The sequence below is a fragment of the Vombatus ursinus genome, unplaced genomic scaffold (assembly GCF_900497805.2).
Source record: "Vombatus ursinus unplaced genomic scaffold, bare-nosed wombat genome assembly UNPS02014872.1, whole genome shotgun sequence".
Taxonomy (NCBI): Eukaryota; Metazoa; Chordata; class Mammalia; order Diprotodontia; family Vombatidae; genus Vombatus; species Vombatus ursinus.
The window spans coordinates 1,282,081-1,303,349 of record NW_020954650.1 but is presented as its reverse complement, the minus strand read 5'-3'; positions in this window follow the sequence as shown (position 1 = coordinate 1,303,349).

The window sequence follows — 21,269 nt, the reverse complement described above, 5'->3', positions numbered from 1 at the left end:
AATATAAGACATTCTGTAATTGATAAATGGTCAAAGGATATGAACAGGAAGTTTTCAGATGAATAAATCAAAGCTATCTATAGTCATATGAAGAAGTGCTCTAAATCACTTTTGATTAGAGAAACACAAATTAAAAGAACTTTGAGGTACTACCTCACACCAATCAGATTGGCTAATATGACAAAAAAGGAAAATGAAAAATGTTGGAGAGGATGTGAGAAAATTGGAACACTAATGCACTGTTGGTGGAGTTAAGAACTGATCCAACCATTCTGAAGAACAATTTGGAACCATGCACAAAGGGCACCCAAACTGTACATACCCTTTGATCCAGCAGTACCACTACTAGGTTTATATCCCAAAGAGATCATAAAAAAGAGTAAAGCATCTACATGCGCAAAAATATTTATAGCAGCCCTATTCATAGTGGCAAAATATTGGAAATCGATGGGATGCCCATCAATTGTGGAATGACTGAACAAGCTGTGGCATATGAATGTAATGGAATAGTATTGTGCAACAGGAAATGACGAACAGGTAGATTTCAGGAAAACCTGGAAAGACTTGTACGAACTTATGCAAAGTGAAAAGAGCAGAACCAGGGAAACATTGTATACAATATCAGCAACACTGTGTGATGATCAACTATGAATGACTCAGCTCTTCTCAGCAACAAAATGATCCAAGACAAGTACAAAGGACTCATGATGGAAAATGCTATCCATATCCAGATAAAGAACTGATGGATTCTGAATGTAAATGAAAACATATTTACTCTATTTACATATATATTTACATTACTTTATTCTTCCTCATTTTTTAAATTTGTCACTTCTTTCATAACTATGGCTAACATGGAAATATTTTTACATGCTAGCACATGTATAAACTATATCAAACTGCCTACCATTCTCAGAAGAAGGGAAGGGAGGGAAGGGAGGAAAGGAAGGGAGAAAAATTTGGAACTCAAAATCTTGTAAAATGAATGCTAAAAATTTTCTCAATATGTAACTGGGAAATAAAGTACTATTCAAAGGGCAGAAAAAACCCCACAAAAATATATAAATGAAATGAGAGCACTTGAAGAAAAAAACTATACAATAAATGAGAACAATGGAAGAGAGAATTGGAAAAGGAATTAAGATCTTGGCATAAAAATTACACCACTTTGCTCAAGCAACAAGCTCCCTGAAAATTAGAATGAATCAAATAGAAACTAATGATTTCATGAAACAACAAGATATTTTAAAAACAAAGTTAAAAGACTGAAAATAATTGAAGAAAATGTTAGATGAATTAAAGCAAAAACTAATGACCTGAAAAACATATCAAGGAGGAAAAAAAAAGAGACATTGGACTACTCAAAAGCTGAGACCTAAAACAGGAGCCTACACATAATATTTCAAGAAATCTTAAAGGACTCTGTCCAGAAATCTTATAACCAGAGGGCAAAGTGGAAATAGAAGCTGCCAGTCACCTCCTAAAAGAAACCCCTAAATAAAAACTCCAAGGAATAGCGTGGCTAAAATCCAGGGTTAAAGAAAAAAATACTGCAAGCAGCCAAAAATAAGGCATTCAAGTACTGTTGAGCCTCAATCAGTATTACACACATTTTAACAGCTCCCACTATAAAGGAGTGGAGAACCCAGAATATGACATTCTAGATGGTAAAAGATAGAGGCTTACAGTCAAGATTAACTTGCCTAGAAAGGCTGATTATGACCTGATGGGTAGGATATGAAATAAATGAAATTAAATAAATAACTTCCACATATTCAAGAAAAAAAGACCACACTTGGACAGAAATTTCAAAGTATAAGCACAGTAGTTAAGAAAAACATATAAAGGAAAATACAAATGAAAAATTATTAAGGGTTAAATAAGGGAAAATTACTTACATTCTAATACTGAGACATGATATGTGTGATCCTTCTGAATTCCATCATCATCAGAGTCATTAGAGGGAATCTGTCTAGATAGAACACCTGGGAGTATGTCTTGGTGTTCTTAAAAGAAAATGGAAAGGGAAGAGAAGAAGAATACACTTGGTACAAAAGGAAAATGAAGGTTAGGAAAAAATATTTCACATAATCAAGCTACAAAAGTTGAAGTCTATTAAAAAAAGAGCAAGAAATAAGAGGAGCAGCTGACACACGAACTTTATGCTCTCATTTGAACTAATCAAAAGAAGGAAGAATAGATAGATAAGTCAATAGATAATTAGATATAAATGAGATATAGATATAAATATTTTTACACACATTTGGGGAGAGAACTACATTTCTCTCAACAAGGAAACAGGAAGGAAAGAAGAGAAGGAATAAAGTGGAATTGGAGGGAGGGTAGAACAAGAGAAAGTATAGGAGTGGAGTGGCAGGCAAAACCTGAAGCTCAATCTCATTGGAATTGGTTCACAGAGTAAAGAATATGCATACACACACACACACACACACACACACACACACACACACAAAGCACACAGACATACATACACTCATGAAATCTATCATACCCAACAGAGAAGTGAGAGGGGAAGGGGCTGAGAGCAAGGTAGGGGGGATAAAAGGCAGAGTAGATTAATGAATGCAGTTATCAGAAGCAAAACAGACTTTTAAAAAGAAACAGGATAAAAATAGAGAAAGGTTAAACATAAGAACATAGGAGGGAGGGAAATACAAACTTCGTAATAACAACTGTGAATATGAATGGGAGGAAATCACCCACAGAAAGGAAGTAGATAGCAGAATGGTTAAAAAAAATACAGCAATATTTTGCTTATAAGGAACTCACTTGAAACAGAAACACACATACACACACAAAGTAAAAAAAAAATAAAGGACTGGAGCAGATTCTTTTATGCTTCAGCTGAGGTAAAAAAGGGGAGAGGGGAGGAGTAAAAAATATGACTTCAGAGAAAGCAAAAACCAAAAGAAATCTAATTAAAAGAGATATTCAGGAAAACTACATTTTGCTAAAATGTGGTACCATAGAAAAGAAAGTAATATGAATACTAAACATACATACACCCATGGCATAGAATCCAAATTATTAAAGGAAATTTAAAATTAATTACAGAAAAAAAGATAGTAAAATTATACTAGTGAGAGACCTCAACATTCCCCTTTCAGAACTAGTTATATCTAACCATTAAATAAGAAAGTAATAAAAGAGATTAATAGAATTTTAGAAAAGTTTGACCCAATAGACCTTTAGAGAAAACTGAATGGGAATAGAAAGGAGTACAATTTTTCTCAGTAGTACATGGAAACTTCACAAAAATTGACCAAGTTTTAGGGCATAAAAAACTCACAAAAATGCAAAAAATCAGAAATACTGAATGCACACTGTTGGGACTATAACACAATAAAAATTACATTTAATAAAGGGTCTTGGAGGAATAGATTAAAATTAATCAGAAACAAAATAATTTAATCATGAAGTGAGTGAGTCAAAGAATGAATCATAGAAGCAATCAATAATTTCATTAAAGAGAATGAGAACAATGAGACAATTTTCAAGGGGATGCAGTCAAACCAGTACTTAGGGGAAAACATATCTGTAAATGTGTACATTAATAAAAGAGATGAAGAGTAGATTAATGATTTGGGCATGAAATTGCAAAAACTAGAAAAAAAACAAATATAAAAGAACAACATAAAAAATATAAAATATAAAAAAATAAAAGAACAAAAACTAACAAAAGAACAAATATAAAACAGTTAAACAGCAAAATGGAAATCCTGAAAATCAAAGGAGAAATTAATAAAATTCAATTTTTAAAAATTAAAATAAGAAATAAATCTATAAGCTGGTTTTATGAAAAAAATGAATAAACCATTGGTTAATTAAAAAAAGAAACAGGAAAACCAAATAACTAGTATCAAAAATGAAAAGGATAACTGCACCACCAATGAAAATGAAATTAAAGCACTTATTAGGAATTATTTTGCCCAATTACAAGCTGGTAAATCTGACAATCTAAGCAGCTTAACAGAAGAGGAAAGAGATTAGTTAAATAACCTTACCATAGAAAAGGAAATTGAACAAGCCACAAATGAACTCCCTAAGAAAAAATTCCCAAGACTAGATGTATTTACAAATTAATTCTACCAACCATTTAAAGAACAATTAATTCCAATACTATATAAACTATTTGAAAACATATGTAAAGAAGTCTTCCAAATTCCTTCTACCACACAAATATGGTTTGCTCACTAGGGTGAGCAAAAACAGACCACTTTCCCTTATTAATATTGAAGCAAAATTTTAAAATAAAATACTAAAAAAGAGATTATAACAATATATCAGAAATATCATACACTATGACCAGATGGGTTTTACAGAGAAATGCAAGGGTGGTTCATATTGTGAAATTTATAAGCATATTGGCCATATCAATAACAAAATCAACAAAAATCATATGATTATCTGAAGAAATACAGAATTAGAAAAAAAAACTATACACCCATTCCTATTATTAACATTAGAGAGCATAGGAATAAGTGGAGTTTTCTTAAAATGATAGTATCTACCTACTAAAGGACTAGCTATGTGGTGCAGTGAGTAGAGTGCCATGCCTGGAATCTAGAAGACTTAAAGTTCAAATATGGCCTCAAATATTCATTAACTGTGTGACCCACTGCAGGCAAGTCATTTAACCTTGTTGCCTCAGTTTTCTCATCTGTAAAATGATCTAGAGAAGGAAATGGCACACCACTCCAGTGTCTTTGCCAAGAAAACCCAGAAGAGGTCACGAAGAATTAGACATGATTGGAAACAAACAAAAATAGTCTATCTAAAACAAGAGCAGGCATTATTTGTAATGGGGACAAACTAGAAAGTTTCCAAATAAGATCAAGGGTGTGATGAAGATGTTGATTATCATCACTATCACTCAATATTAGATTAGAAATGCTAGCTATAGCAATGACAAGAAAATGAAATTAAAAGAAAAATAATAGGCAATAAGGAAACAAAATTCTCACTCTTTGCAGGCAACATTATTGTATACTTTATGAACTCTGGAGAATCAAATGAAAAACAAGTTGAAACAATTCACAACTATAGCCAAGTTGCAGGATATAAAATAAATCCACATAAATCATTACTATTTTTATGTATTACCAACAAAACAGAGCAGTAAGAGATAGCAAGATAAATTTCATTTAAAATAACTATAGACAGTATAAAATACTTTGGAGTCTACCAGCCAACACAGATCCAGCAACTATATAAACACAATTACAAAATACTTTTCACACAAATAAGGACAGATCTAAACAACTGGAGAAATATTAATTACTTGTGGGTCAGCCAAGTCAATATAATAAAAATTACAATTCTTCTTGTTAATTTACTTATTCAGTGCCAAATTAATCAAACTACCAAATAATATTTTCTAGAGCTAGGAATTTTTTTTAAAAAATTCATCTGAGAGACCAAAAGGTCTTAAATATCAAGGGAATTGATGTGAAAAAATATGAAGGAAGGAGGCTTTGTAGTACCACATTTTAAACTATATTATATGATAATATAATCATAAAAGCAATCTGATACTGCCTAAGAGATACAATGGTGGATCAGTGAAATACATTAGGTGCATAATACAGAGTAATAAATGAGTACAGTAATCAAATTTTTAATAAACCCAAAGATCCAAGATAAGAAGTCAATATTTGACGAAAGTTGCTGTGAAAACCGGAAAGCAGTTTGGCATAAACTAGACATAGACCAACATCTCACACCATATATCAAAATAAAGTCAAAATGAGTAAACAATTTAGACATAAAGGGTGATATCATAAATAGAGGAAGGGAACATAGAAAAAAATTACCTGTCACATGCGTTGATAAAAAAAAAAGTTTATGACCAAATAAGAGTTTAAGACGATGACAGAAAGTATAATGGATAATTTTGGTTATATGATATTAAAAAGTTTTTACCCGCATAATACCAATTCATCCAAAATTAGAAAAAGAACAGCTCTCTTTGGTGAAGGTATTGCTTCTGCAGCCTCATGGAGTCGGCAGTCCCCGATACTCCTCCTCCTGACTCATTGCTGCTGTTAGCTTTCGCAGAGGAATAAGTCGGTTAGGAAGCTGCTCCACTGCCATGGCCATTCAAAGACACCGGCAAGACCCTTGCAGAACCCGAAGTGGCCATTCTCCGGACCCGGATCACCCTCACCAGCTGCAATGTGAAATCCCTCGAAAAAGTATGTGCTGACCTAATTAGAGGAGCCAAAGAAAATAACTTGAAAGTGGAAGCAGCTGTTCGAATGCCCGCCAAGACACTTCGAATCACAACTAGAAAAACTCCTTGTGGTGAAGGTTCAAAGAATTGAGATCGGTTCCAGATGATAATCCACAAACTCTTTATTGATTTGCACAGTGTTTCTGAAATCGTTAAACAGATCACTTCTATCAGCATTGAACCAGGTGTAGAAGTTGAAGTAACCATTGCGTGTGCCTAATCAATCATCTCTTTTATAAATTGATTGCAACTATTAAAAAAATTAAATAAATCAAGAAACTTGGGTACAGGGATTTACAAGTTTTTTTTCTGATAAAGGCTTTATTTCTAAAATATATAGAGATCCAAGTAAAATTTATTAAAATAACAGCCATTCCCCAAATGATAAATGGTGAAGGGATATGAAAAGCCAGTTTTAAGAAGAAGAAATTAAAGCTATCTCTAGTCAGATGATAAATGCTCTAAATCATTAATCATTAAAGAAATAAAATTAAAACAACTCTGAGGTATCTGCTCACACCTATCAGAAATAACAAATGCTGGAAGGAATGAGGGAAAACAGGTACACTAATGAGTTGTTGATGAAGTTGTGATCTAGTCCAACTATTCTGGAAAATAATTTGGAACTATTCCAAAAAGGCTATAAAAATTGTACATACCCATATACCAAAGAGATCAAGGAAAGGGGAAAGAGATCTATATGTTCAACAATATTTTAGCAGCTCTTTTTGTGGTGGCAAAGTATTGGACATAGAGCAGATGCTCACCAATTGGGAAATGGCCAAATAACATGTGGCATATGATTGAGATGTAATACTATAGTACTGTAAGTGACATAATGGACGGTTTCAGAAAACCTTGAAAAAAACTTATATGAACTGATGCAAAGTTAAGTGAGGAGAGCCAGGAGAACATTGTATACAATAACAGCAATATTGTAATAATGATCAACTGTGTGAAAAATTGGAAAGCTCAGGACTGGATAAAATGCATATCAGTGGTTGAAATAAGGTTGTATGAAGAACTAGCATAATGCCAGCGTATTTGATTTCCACATGGAAAACTTTTCCATTTAGAGCTTGCATATAGGATGGATAGATTTTCTATAGAATGCCTTTATAGTAATTAACACTGATGTAATACCATTCTTATGCATTTCGCATGGTAAAATAGGTGACAACAGATCTAGAAGATGAGCACAAAATTTATACAATTCTACAAAAACATAAGGCTAATTGGAAATTAAAGAAAAATTAACACTGCCTTATGAAAAAAGAAAAACAACATTAGTAGATATACTTAGAGCAGAAAATCAATAGATTAACACTTATAGAAAGATTTTTTTTGAACAAATGAACCTTAATTCACAAAATAATAGTAAAGGGTGGCATTAGGTATATGGTACTGAATTTGTCAATTATAAACAGAAGTGGTTTATCTTTGGATGGAGGCTATAATACAGCTAAGATTCAAGAGCTGAATCAAAAAGCACCCTGTCGGAGACATCCACCTAAACTCAACCAACAATATGTTGACAAAAAAGAACTGGACAAATTGCTGAATTGTGAACATTTCTTACAGATATGAAAAGGTTTATGATAATGATTTGGGTTCAAATCATTGTCACCTTACCAATCAATATAAATTCTGTAATGAAGTAGTACAAATAGCAACATATTGCAACAGTTCACAATATATTTAATATCAGTCAGATGCTATTTAGAGACACAATCAGGTGATTAGAATTATGTATGAAACTTTTTACCTAAATTCCTATAATACATATAAAACCTCAAGTATAATAAGAAATTCAACATCATTAAAGACAGAAGTACTGTTTTCCATAAGCACTTAGATATAACATTGATATATAAACACTTAAAAAACAATGTATTAAATATATATTTCTGAACTTATTCATTAATATCTAATCTCCATGAAATGAAACCTTTCAAGGTATAGATTTGTAGCAGAAGAAATTAAAACCAGAAAATAACAGAATAATATATGTCATCCTTTCCCTACTGTTTGCTATTGAAGCCGTCTCAAAGGTGTTTTCAGTAAATAAACAAAAAGATAACCATACCTCACAATATTCTCATTTAATTATAAAAAGCAGACATTTTATCAAACTGTACAAGAATCCTCAGAATATTAACTATAAAAGGTATTCTAGGATATTGAATTCTTCTAGAGGCATTTCTGCCTGAACCTCATCAAAAAGAATGACAAAAATGAACTTACTATAATAGTTACTGATGTAAGTACAAATGTTTACATATTTAAGGCGCCTCACATACGTCATTTCTTTTGACCCTCTCAACAACACTGAGATAAGTAGGGTAAATATTTCCATTTTATAGATGATGAAATTGAAATAATTTTTATGTTACCAAATGTCAGACTTGATAATTATTATTGAAAGATATAAATCCTGTTGATCCTTCCAAATATAAACAAATTATATTTGCATTAAACAAAATATTCATGGGTTGTATTGTTAAAAATATCTATAAAGATGAGGAATAAAAATGACGTGTGCCAAAAAATCATTATTAATTCTTTTTTTTCTTTATTGTTTTATTTAGTATTTTATTTTCCCTAATTACAAGTAAAAACAATTTTTAACATTCATTTTTAAAACTTTGAGTTCTAAATTCTCTCCCTTCCTACCTTACCTCCATCCCACATTTAGAAGGCAAGCAATTCAATATAGGTTATACATGTGTAGTTATGCAAAACACTTCCGTAATAGTCATGTTTTTAAAGAAAACACAGACAAAAAAATTCAAGAAAACAAAGTTTAAAAAAGTATGCTTCAATCAGTGTTCAAACACCATCAATTCTTTGTCTGGGGATGGATATCATTTTCCATCCTAAGTCCTTCAGAGTTGTCTTGGATCATTTTATTGCTGAGAATAGCTAAGTATATCTTGCTCATCATTTCTTTTAGCACAATAACATTCCATCATAATCACATAGCACAATTTGTTCAGCCATTCCCCAATTGATGGTCATCCCCTCAATTTCCAGTTCTTTGCTGCCAGAAAAGAGCTGCTATACATATTTTTATACATCTCAGTCCTTTTCTGTTTTGTTTTTTATCTCTTTTGGGATATAATACAGATGGTGGCACTGCTAGGTCAAATCAAATGCATGTTTTATAGCCCTTTGGACATTGTTCCAAATTGCTCTATACAATGGTTGAATCAGTTCACAACAGTGTTGTGAACTCAACAATGCATTAATGTCTCATTTTTCCCACACCCCCTCCACCATTTGTCATTTTCTTTTTCTGTCCAATCTAGTAGGTACCAGGTAGTACCTCAGAATTGTTTTAATTTGCATTGCTCCAATCATCAGTGAATTAGAGTGTTTTTTCATATGGCTATAGATAACTATGATTACTTCATCTGAAAACTGTTCATATATTTGATCATTTATCAATTGGGGAAAGGCTCTTCTATAAATTTGACTCAGTTCTCCATATGTCTGAGAAATGAGGCTTTTATCAAAGAAACTTTCTGCACAATTTTTTTCATAGTTAATATTGCTAACTGTATTTCCTTGTATCCTATTTCCCACCACCACCACTTATTCTATTCTCTCTTCTTTCATCCTGTCCTTCCTCAAAAATGTTTTGCTTCTGACTACCCCTCCCCAAATCTACCCTTCCTTCTACACCCCCCTTTTCTAATCCCTTCCTTCCTACTTTCTGTTAGTGTAAGATAGATTTCTACACCCAATTAAGTGTGTATGTTATTCCCTCTTTCAGCCAGTTCTGATGAGAGTAAGGTTCACTCACTACCTCTCACTTGTTCGCTCTTCCCACACACTGTAAAAACTTTTTATTGTCTCTTTTAAGCGAGATAACTTACCCTATTCTACCTCTCCCTTTCACTTCCTCCCAAAACATTCCTTTCTCACCATTAATTTTATTTTTTAGATATCATCCCTTCTTATTCAACACACACCTGTGCCCTCTGTCTAGGTATATACTCCTTCTAACTCTCCTAATAATGAGAAAGTTCTTATGAGTTACAAGAAACATCTTCCCATCTAGGAATATAAAGAGTTTAACCTTATTATATCCCTTATGATTTCCCTTTACTGTTTACCTTTTTATGCTTCTCTTGAGTTTTGTATTTGAAAGTCAAATTTTCTATTCAACTCTCATCTTTTCATCAACAATACTTGAAAGTCCTCTCTTTTATTGAATGTCCATTTTCCTCCTGAATTATTATACTCAGTTTTGCTGGGTACGTGATTCTTGGTTGTAATCCTAGCTCCTTTGCCTTCTAGGTTATCATATAACAAGCCCTCTAATCCTTTAATATAGAAGCTGTTAGTTCTTGTGTTATCCTGACTGTGGTTCCATGAAACTTGAATTCTTTCTTTCTGGTTACTTGCAATATTTTCACCTTGACCTGGGAGCTCTAGAATTTGGCTATAATACTCCTTGAAGTTTTTATGTGGGGCTCTATTTCAGGAGGTGATTAGTGGATTGTTTCAACTTCTATTTTACCTTCTGATTCTAGAATATTAAGGCAGTTTTCCTTGATAATTTCTTGAAAGATGATTTCTAGACTCTTTTTTTTAATCATAGCTTTCTTGGATCTATTTTTCCAGGTTAGTTGGTTTTCCTATGAGATATTTCATAGTTTTCTATTTTTTTTATTCTTTCAGTTTTGTTTTATTGTTTCTTGATTTTTCATAAAGTCATTAACTTAAATTTGCTCAGTTCTATTTTTTAAGAAATTATTTTCTTCAGTGAGCTTTTGTACCTCTTTTTGCATTTGGCCAATTCTACTTTTTCTATCGTACATTTTTTTTTTGCTCATGGCATTTGCTTATTTCCTGAACTTTAAAGAGATTGAGCTCTCCTGCTGAGGAGCAGGGCACACTGACCCAAGCTTATTGTGTTGGGAGCCTGGGGCCTGGTCATTGGCTTTGAATGCTGGGGCCTCCGATGCTGGCAGTTGGAGGCTGTAGGGTTATGGCAACTTACTTGGTGTTGGGCTGGAATCAGCAACACTGTAACTCTAGGGGTAGGATTGGGTAGTCTGGCCACTGGAGGTTGCCTGCTCACCCGGGCCTTTCCTCCCTTTTTCTTTCTTCAGCTTATTTCAGATAGATGTTGCAGGATGTTTCTCTACCAAGTCTATCAAAGTTAATCACCACACAATGTGGCAGTTGCTGTGTATAATGTTCTCCTGGTTCTGTTCATTTCACTCTGCATCAGTTCATGTAAGTCTTTCCAGGTTTTTCTGAAGCATGCCTGCTCATCTTTTCTTATAGCACAATAGTATTCCATTACATTCATTCCATTACATTCAGCCATTTCCCAGTTGATGGACATCCCCTCAATTTCCAATTCTTTGCCACCACAAAAAGAACTACTATAAATATTTTTGTACATGTGGGTCCTTTTCCCATTTTTATGATCACTTTGGGATACAGACCTAGAAGTGGTATTGCTGGGTCAAAGGGTATGCACAATTTTACAGACCTTTGGATATAGTTCCAAATTGCTCTCCAAAATGGTTGGATCATTTCACAACTAAACCAACAATGCATTAGTGGTCCAATTTTCCTGTATCTTCTCCAACATTTATCATTGTCCTGTTTTGCCCTGTTAGCCAATCTGATAGGTGTGATGATTTGAATTTCTTTAATCAATAGTGATTTAGAGCATTTTTTCATATGACTATAGATACCTTTAGTTTCTTCCTCTGAAAACTGCCTGTTCATATCCTTTGGCCATTTATCAATTGGGGAATGATTTTTATATATTTTAGAAATGAGGCACTTATCATAGACACTGGTTATAAAAATTATTTCCAAGTTTTCTGCTTCCCTCCTAATCTTGGCTTTTTTTGTACAAAAACTTTTCAATTTAATGTAATCAAAATTATCCATTTTGCATTTCATAATATTCTCTATCTCTTGTTTGGTCATAAATTCTTCCCTTCTCCATAGTTCTAAAAGGTAAACTATTCCTTGCTCTTCTAGTTTGCTTATAGTATCTGTCTTTATATCTAAATTCTGTACACATTTTGACTTTATCTTGGTACAATTCCTCTTTTTTTACTTGGAAGCTTTGAATGCAGGAGCTTTGACTTCATTTTCTTCTTCTGAGTGTGTGTTTTGATCTTCCTTGTCACCACAGTAACTTTCTATGGTCAATATTTTTTTCTGTTTTTTGCTCATTTTCCCAGCTTATTACTTGACTTTTAACTCTTTGTTAAAGTAGAATTCTGCTTTCAGGGTGGAGGGCATACTGTCCCTAGCTTCGGGGTTTTGTGCAGCTGTTGTCAGAGACATGTCTAGGGACCTGTAAGTTTTCAGTTCTTCTAAGTTGATATGATCAAAGGAGAGGTGTTTGCTACTCTCCTGGCCTGTGCTCTGATCTGTAACTAACCATAAGCATTATTTTCTGCCCTGGAACTGTGAGGAGGGTCCCCACTCCACTGAGCCTGCAAGCTCTGGTGTGCTAGTGCTCCTCCTCACCCTGAGACTGCCACCCAGGACTGCAATCTAGATCAGACAACTGTCCCCAGTGCTAGCAGAGAGAACCCTGTAATTTCCTTCTAACCAGTTGTTTGACCCCCTTACCCTGTGATAGCTGAGAACTCTGGAAGCAGCTGCTCCCCCTGCAGATTTAGTAGCTCCCAGAATCTGCTCATGATTTGTGGCATCTCCTCTAGCGTTTTCTGCTCTGGATTCTCCTCTACTCTTACCTACATTTGACAGACCTTTCCTGCTGATCTTGTAAGTTGTCTTTGGCATCTCTAAGCTAAGAGGTCTTCAAACCACCACTGTTGCCACTGATTCAGTTGCCTCAAGGCCTGTCCTGGGCTAAGTTGTCATGGGCTGGAAAACTGTTTCACTCAATCTTTTTGTGTGTTCTGCCACTCCAGAATTTGTTTAGAGTTGTTATTTATAAGTATTTGGAAGGGTTTGGGGAGAGCTCTGGCGAGTCCCTGCCTTTATTCTGCCATCTTGGCTCTACCTCCCATTATTAATCTTAAAGAAAATAATATGTTTTGTCATTATAGTTTAAACACAGACATTTCACAAGTTAGCATAAACTACAATAGTTATGCAGATATGATAGTGAATTCATCTGATATTTTTCTTTCCATATTTTTTTTATTTTTCTGGTAACAGAACACTGGATTTGTAGTCCAAAAGAAATGTGTTTGAATTCCACATCATTAACCTGAAAAAAAAGTCATTTAACTTCTATGAGCCTCAAATTTCCAATCTGTGAAATGGAACATAAAAATAACACTTAGCTAGCCAGATTATTAGGTGAAACAAATGAAATAATGCATATAAAACATTTTGCAAACCTCAAAGCTTTCTCTATATCTGAGTTGATCTGACCTCTCATTTTATACACAAGTTTAAATAAATTGCTTATGGTCACCCTGCAAGTTAATAGGAGAGACAGGACAACAAAATAGGCCTCCTAACTTTTAGTATTGTGACTTTTTTCCTGCATTTCTACAGTGTCAAATGATCATTTATGCCCTGATAGGTCAGGTTTGGCATTCATCTTGATACCTATTAGACTTGAAATCAAGTTGATTGATTGCTGCTGAATCTGATGTACTCATTAATTCAAACTCAAGAATGTGGGCTTTTATGGGAAAAGTTTCTCATAGAACGAGTATACTATTTCCAGTGAAGGGTGATTATTATTTTTTCCATCTTTCAAAAGATGTTAGCAACTCATAAGCACCACAAAAGAAACATCATAATCACCCTTCACAGATAAGTTATCTTGCAGAAATAAAATGCAAAGCTGTCATATCTCCCATGTCACCAGGCACTGTATTAGACAACTGACAAAAAAAGTACAAATTCCTTTATGCATAAATCTGTTTTACTTCTTAGCACTACTGAGTATTTTTTTTCCTTTTGGATCAAAAGGCACAACTATCTTGAACTTCAGAAGGAAGAAAAGTATCAAATTTAAAGACATGTCAGCAAAATCTGGTTCAATTAAGCAAATATTTATTAAGCAACTATGGAGCTTATAGTCTAGGAAGGGGCAATAGTTTATATCACATGCAAGTATTTTTTGAGAAGGGAAACACCACTTAACAACTGGGATGATCAAGGAAGGCTTTCTGGAGGAGGTGACACAAGCTGAGATTTGAAGGAAGGTAAGTATTCTGAATTTTATTGAGGAAGGGAGTATATTCTATACATTGAGGGTTTATTGAGGAATGCCTAGAGGTTGAGGATGAAATAATGAATTCAGTAGACAGCTATTAGTCTAGTTTGGCTGGAATATAGACTACAGGAAGAGTAGTAATTAATAAAATAAGTAGTTACACAAAATAAGGATGGAAAGGTAAGCTAGATAATACCATGAGGAAGCTTATACCTAAAGAAACCAAAGAAAGAGGAAATTGAGTCATATGTACAAAAATATTGATAACAATTCTTTTTTTAATAACTAACTGGAAACTAAGGGGAGCAATAAATAAGGAAATGATTGAGGAAAATATGGTATATTAATGTAAAGAAATACTATTATCCTGTAAGAAATTATGAAAAGGGTGGTTTCAGAGAAACCTGGAAAGACTTGTTTGAATTTCTCCAGAGTGAAGTGAGTAAAATCAGGATAACAATTTTCACATTATCAACAATATCAATAAGATAAACAATTTTGAATGACTTAGGAATTATGATCAATACAATAACCAATCACAATTCCATAGAACAAATGATGAAGCATGCTACCCAACTTTTACAAAAGATTATATAGATTCAAAGTGAAGAAGACACACACGCACATATGTATATATAAATATAGACACATATGTATTGCCCATGGTCAATGTGTAAATCTGCTTATCATTAACAAGGAATATTTGTTACAAAGACTTTTTTTTCCAATTGAAGTAAAAGGGTGGGAGGATACAAAATAGAATTTTGCTAATTGAAAAAAAACATTTTTTTTAAAAAGTAGGCTAGAGCCAGATTGCAGAGGACATTAAATGTCAGATTGAGGAATTTGTATTTTGTCTTAGAGCCTATAGAATCCCACTGAAGATTTTTGAACAAGTGATCTGACCAGACCTGTGCCATAGAGTATTTTGGTAGCTGCTTACAGAGTTGATTGAAGAGAGATTATTGTACAGTAGATTTAGAGCTCAAAGGGCCATTAGAGTTATTTAGTCCAGCCCCTCTTCATTTTCCAGATGAGATATCTGGAGCCCAGAGGTATTAGATAACTTCTCAGGCTTACATAAGTAGTAAATGATGAAATAGAATTTAAACACATAGCCCCTGACTTCAAATTTAGTTCTCAATCTATTGTACCACATTACATCTCTGGAAAGGAGAGAGAATGACAATGGGAATATCAATTAAGAGGCAATTACAATTGGTGAGGGAAGAGAGGATGTGGGGCTGACCCAGACTATGGCTATGGAAATGGAGTAAGAAGACAAATATAAGAGATTGAAAAAAGACTTTATGGAATTTAGCAACCGAATAGAAATTGAAGGGACAGTAATTTGAAGGAGAAAAATTAAGAGCTCCAAGGTTATAGACCTGGGAAGCTGGGACAACAATAGTGCTCTCAATAGAATTAAGGAACTATGGAGGAAGAGAAAGTATGAAGAATGGGGGTAGGGAGGTGGAATGGAGATACTGACTTTCATTTTAGAGTTATTGAATTTGAGCAAACAAGACAGAACACAGTGAACTGGGAAGGGAACTCACATGAAGTTGGAGATATGAAAAGATTCCAAGAGAGACACTCAAAAACAAACAAACAAAAAACCTAAACAAAAAAAGATTCAAAAGTTCCCTTTAGACTTCATTTTACTATTGGAAGTGCATGACTTGAAAATTCTGTCATCCCTTTAGCCCCAAAATTGCCTACTGAGAGGCAATGTCAAAGTGGATAGAGTGCCTGCGTGACACTAAGTATCAGGAAAACTGAAGTTAAAACCTAGTCTCTGACACTTACTGACTATAAAACCATAGATGAGTAATTCACTCAGACCCTTAAGATTTGACTGGTGAAAGGAGATCCCACAGCATTGAAATCATAGGTTATTGACATATGAATACTGAAATTCCATTTATCTTTATATCTGCCCTATGAACAAATGAAGAAAAGTATCACATGAAGTAAATGTTAAAATAGTTACTGAAATTTATCAAAATATATAAAACTAAAATTACTTTCTTTTTTAACTTTTCAAACTAGTTAAGTCTTTTGAATTGGATAGATTTAAACTCTCCTGAATTTACTTACCACAGACTTTCCCACCTCCTTTTATAAACATGTAATAAATTCCACAAAATTAATAATCACAATGAAGTGTCACTGTGTTTGTGAATGTGTGTTTGCGTGTGTGTGTGTGTATGCGCGCATAAGTATATATAATATATGTCTTTGGCAATTTTATATTTCCTCTTGGTTTAAGTTCACTGACAATTCCAATTCTTATTAGCTCTGAATAATTTACCTTTCAGTATACCTCACACTGTGACTTTTGATCTGTTACACTCTATTTCTACCTTGTATTCCAATGCATACTACATTCATGTAGAAGCTTTATTTATGTGCTTCATTGTCTCCAGAAATCCAGATCCAAATATTCAAATATGATGCCCTCCTATCTCTTTGGGATAATTGATGGATAACTTGGAACCTTACTGACATCTATGAGATGTCATAGAGGAAGGGATTCAGTATGTTGTCCGAACTCCTTTTAGAGGACATATGAGGGACATGGACAAAAGGCACAGCATAATAAGGTGTAGATATCTTGAAATCTGGAGCCTTGGAGAGAGGCAGAGAGGGAGAGAGAGCAAGAGAGAGAGAGAGAGAGAGAGAGAGAGAGAGAGAGAGAGAGAGAGTTGATTGATGAGATCACAAGCCTGTAGAGGTATCTCCCACAAGATTATAAATTTTTTGACAGTAAAGACCTTGCCAGAGAGATCTTTACATCTCCCACAGTACAGAGAAGTGGTCTAGACACTGCTTTCACTTCCTTACTCCCAGGCAGCCCCTTTCAGTCTGTCTTCTAACATCAGAAGTCTAAAGAACTAATTTTAGTCCCAAGTCAGCTCTTCTGTGGACTAATGATTATATTAGTTAAGTTACTTAGCTTTCCTTTCCTCCCTTTTTTCTCAACTGCAAAACTGAATACAACCTACCTCAAAGGGAAATTTTGAGGATAAATGAGATTAAAGGAAGTACTTTAAGCTCTTACAAAGCATTATAAAGCAATTATAGAGCACTATAATTATGGCTATTATTAATCCGTCTTATATGATTCTTGCCATGTTGATTTTCTGAAATGCCTGATTTCTTCCTAAAATTTCTTTCATCATATTGAATCAGCTATCTCCCCATGAGGCAAATAATTATTTTCCCTCCTTCAAATCTATTTTCTACATAAAAACTTTTTTAAATTAAGTGCATTATATGAAACATGCAAACTAAATACACTCTCATTCTTTTCATAATCTGACACCTCTCACTAAAAATATAGATATTAAGAGATGTGTTTAAAGTCACTATTGTCCTGAGAAAATATGTGGAAATCAATATTTTGTAAATCAAATACTATTTTAAAAAATAATTTATTTATTTTTAGTTTTCAACATTCTCTTCCACAAGATTTTGAGTTTCATTTTACTCCCCATCTCTCACCTCCCCCCACCCCAGTCATGGACTTTGAATATCCTTTCCTCCAATCTGCTCACCTTTCTATCATCCCTCCCTTCTTTTATCCCCTTCCCCTTCTGTTTTGCTGTAGGGCAAGATAGATTTCTATGCCCTATTTCCTATATGTCTTATTTCCCAATTGTGTGTAAAAACACTTTTTAAAGTTCATTTTTAAAACTTTGAGTTCCAAATTCCCTCCCTTCCACCCTCCCAACTCACCCTCATTGAGAAGGAAAGCAATGTCATGTAGGTTATGTATGTGCAGTCATGCAAAACACTTCCATAAGAGTCATGTTGTGAAAGACTAACTATAATTCCCTCCATCCTATCCTGCTCTCCCATTTATTCTATTCTCTGCTTTGACCTTATGCCACCTCAAAAATGTTTGCTTCTGATTACTCCTCCCAATCTGCCCTCCCTTCTACCATCCCCCCTCTCTTATCCCCTTTCCCCCTATTTTCCTATAGGGTAAGACAGATTTCCACACCCAATTGAGTGTGTATGTTATTCCCTCCTTAATCCAAATCTGATGAGAGTAAGATTTATCCATTCCCTTTCACCTCCTCGCTCTTCCCCTCCAGTGTAAAAACTTTTTCTTGTCTCTTTTATGTGAGATAATTTACCCCCATTCTACTGCTCCCTTTCTTTTCCTCCCAGTACAATTTTCTCTCACCCCTTAATTTTATTTTTTACATATCATCCCTTCATACTCAACTCACCCTGTGCCTTCTGTCTACATATAAATACATATATACCCTCCAACTACCCTAATACTGAGAAAGGTCTCATGAATTACAAATATCATCTTTCCATGGAGAAATGTAAATGGTTAACTTTAGTAAGTCCTTTATGATTTCTCTTTCCTGATTAACTTTTCATACTTCTCTTGAGTCTTGTATTTGAAAGTCATATTTTCTATTCAGCTCTGGTCTTTTCATCAAGAATGCTTGAAAATCCTCTATTTCATTGAATTTCTATTTTTTTGCCTGAAAGATTATACTCAGTTTGCTGGGTAGGTGATTCTTGGTTTTAATCCCTTTGACCTCCAGAATATCATATTCCAAGCCCTCTGATCCCTTAATGTAGAAGCTGCTAAATCTTGTGCTATCCTGATTGTGTTTCCACAATACTTGGATTGTTTTTGGTTTGTTTTTTGTTTTTTCTGGCTACTTGCAATATTTTCTCCTTGGCCTGGGAACTCTGGAATTTGGCTATAATATTCCTAGCAGTTTTCCTTTTGTACTCTCTTTCAGGAGGTGATCACTGGGTTCTTTCCATTTCTATTTTACCCTTTGGTTCTAAAATATCACGGCAGTTTTCCTTGATAATTTCTTGAAAGATGGTGTCTAGGCTCTTTTTTTTTTTTTTTTTACCATGGCTGTCAGGTAGTCCAATAATTTTTAAATGATCTCTCCTGGATCTATTTTCCAGGTCAGTTGTTTTTCCACTGAGATATTTTGCATTGTCTTCTATTTTTTTCATTCTTTTGGTTTTGTTTTATAATTTCTTGATTTCTCAAAGAGTCATTAGCTTCCATTTGCTCCATTCTAATTTTTAAGGAAGTATTTTCTTCAGTGAGCTTTTCAACTTCCTTTTCCGTTTGGCCAATTCCGCTTTTTAAGGCATTCTGCTCCTCATTTGCTTTTTGGACCTCTTCTGCCATTTGGGTTAGTCTATTTTTTAAGGTGTTACTTTCTTCAGTATTTTCTTTGTTGGGTCTCCTTTAGCAAGCTGTTGACTCATTTTTTCATGATTTTGTTGCATCACTCTCATTTCTCTTCCTTGTTTTTCAAAATCCTTTTTGAGCTCTTCCATGGCCTGACACCAATTCATATTTCTCTTGGAGTCTTTGGTTGCAGGAGCTTTGACTTTGTTTTTTTCTGGCTGTATGTTTTGATTTTCTTTGTCACCAAAAATTCTGTAGTCTGAGTTTTTTGCCTCTGTTCGCTCATGTTCCCAGTCAATTATTTGACTTTTAAACTCTTTGCTTCCAATGTGGAGGGTGTACTATCCAAAGCTTTGGGGATTTGTGCAGCTGTTTTCAGAGGTACTTCTAGGGACCTGTAAATTTTCAGTTCTTCTAAGTTGGTATCATCAAAGGAGAGGTGGTTACTACTTTCCTGGCCTGTGCTCTGGTCTATGAGTGACCACAAGCACTTTTTTCTGCCTTGGAACTGTGAGGAGAATTTCCTCTCCACTACTGCCTCAAACTCCACCACACCAGCACTCCTCCTCACCCTAGGACCACCACCCAGGACTGTGACCTAGAACCAAGCAGGGGTAAAGCAAGAGAATCCTGCCTCAGCACAAAAAAAGAGATCCCTGAAATCCCTCTCTGATCAGCTGCTTTATATCCCTGCCATCTGTGGGCTGAGAACCCCAAAAGCAGCCACCACCTCAGGGCTGGGCCAAGGCTGAGACCCGACCACATTCCTCTCTCACCCAGGTCCAACAGACCTTTCTCACTGACCTTCTAAGTTGTGTTTGTAGGTTGAGAAGTCTGGAAAACACCACAGCTGCCCCATGATTCAGTCCCTTGAACTGCTCCAGGTTTGCTGGGGCCTGTCTTTGTCTGCACAGCCCTTACTGAACTGCGCTCTTCTCCCAGCCTGGTGCAACAGAATTTTATTGTAGACCTTTCAGGTTGTCTTGGGCTGGAGATTTGTTTCACTCTGTCTTTTTGTGGGTTCTGCTGCTCTAGAATTTATTTAGAGTCATTTTTGCAGGTGTTTGTAGGGGTTTGGGGGAGAGCTTAAACAAATCACTGCTTTTACTCTGACATCTTGGCTCCATCTCCCAATCAAATACTATTTTAAATAGATGGAAGGGGGAGGAGATTTCTACTTGAAAGGAATCTTTTTTGAATTCTCTTTTAAGATGAAAGATCAATTTCTTAACATAGGCATGCAAATTCCTTTTGCAATCAGGGAATTTTACTTTTTTTTTTTTGGTGAGGCAATTGGGGTTAGGTGACTTGACCAGGGTCACACAGCTAGTAAGTGTCAAGTGTCTGGTCTGAGGCCAGATTTGAACTTAGATCCTCCTGACTCCAGTGCTGGGGCTCTACCTACTGCACCATCTAGCTGCCCTGAATTTTACATTTTTTAAGGTAAACTTTTATTGAATACTTAATCATAAAGCATACTATTTTAGACATCAAACTAAAGAAACTAAAATTTAACTAAAGTTTTTTTAACTCTCCCTACTCTTTCTCCTCTCTTTGTCTTTCTCTTTCTCCACTCCTCCATTTATTTCTCTCTTTCCCCCTTTCTCCATTTAGCTCTGTTGTCTACTCTACCTATGAACAAA